A 1,562-nucleotide genomic window follows, 5' to 3' on the forward strand; every position below is an offset into this window, starting at 1 on the left:
GGGGGGGGGGGCTGAGGTATGCTGACAGAATATTTGAGGTATATCATGTCTTATTTAAGACTATTTTTGTAAACATTTTTGCTTGCTTATTTAGCACCTAGTTCATGACACAAAACATGCCTAAGAGTCAACAAAAACAATGTATTCCAGTTAAGATGCACAAAAAAAGGAGAAAAAGCTGACACAGTGCTAGCCCTCTTCATGTCTGGAGACCTTAAGGGTAGCGGTCAGCATGAAGGTCAAGTAAAGCATACACAGCAGCTTCTAGGAAGAAAGGAGGACTGCCAAATGTTACCCCTACTGCGTGCACTTCACTTGATAGAAGACCAACATCTGGCAGGTTGCCATAAGTCTTGATCCCACCAGGCATATCAGGCTCAACATACGGCTTGAACAACCTATAGACTGCACATACCCCTCAACATACTCTGTAATGCTTCAGTAGTGTTTTAGACTTGAAAAATATATAATTTGCTTAAAAATTAATTCTGTTCTCCTGCATTTTTGTCTCATGAATGAGCTAATCACACAATACACAAGAGAATAAAAATTAGGAAGTGAAAAAATGCTGACAATTTCCTAATTTATAGTATTTGAAGAATAGTATAAATCGTGCTATGAAAAGTTTCTTCTAACATAACTCTTTGCTGGATATCATGAAGAGACTAAAAGCTTGACCACGTGTAAATCTTGAGTGCTTTAGAACTCAGTGCCACCAGGAAACTATTTCAACCATCTTCTAGGATTTATTGTTCCTACAGCAGAGCCCAAGGAAGAGAAGTAACATGTGTTTCTCATCCACTTCAGTGCAAAGTCAACAGGCATACCGCGAACACATTTCACAAATGGCTTAAAATAAGTCTGGATCACTTTGCTTTGAAGTAAAAGAAGAGCACCCATACGGGACATTTCACTGGCTCTTTTAGTGGGGCAGAAACCTTCATCAAAGTGTGAGAACAGCCATCATCAGAGCCAAATATCCCGTATGTTCTCACAAACTCTGATTCTCACAACCTAGCTTTTGCTCATCTACTAAGACCATCAAGGGATGATTAAGTGTGGCTGAACTAGACAGCAGCTGATGACATCTTTATCATGCCAAACAAAAACAGAACAGCCAAGCCATCTGTGTTTCTGTGCTTATGTTTAAGACTGCTCAAACAGTTCAGACATTACAGAAAAATATAATAAATTATACATTGATTCTTTCTTTCTAGGTAAGTGTGTCTGCATGTGTGTAGCAAAACAGTATTCCTTAATGGTTGACATATGCACAGGATAGGCACAAATCAATGTATAATTTACTATATTTCTATTTGTAATTCAATATTTGTGCTTTGCACTCTTGCAGTTGGTGGGGCTGAACAGGATAATTAAAGACATGAATATGTAACAGCTTCCTGGGGAGAAAGAGGGCTCTCTCTCACCCCAGTGGCCTGACAGCTATCCATCTACCCACAGAAGGACTTACCCCAGCCACACTAAAGTCTTCAGAATTGCAGCTCCAGCCTTTTTCAAGCTGAGCATCACTCGTCAAAAACCCAACACAGGAATATTAATAA

Source organism: Athene cunicularia (assembly GCF_003259725.1).
Source record: "Athene cunicularia isolate RWA chromosome 5 unlocalized genomic scaffold, athCun1 chr5_part1, whole genome shotgun sequence".
Taxonomy (NCBI): Eukaryota; Metazoa; Chordata; class Aves; order Strigiformes; family Strigidae; genus Athene; species Athene cunicularia.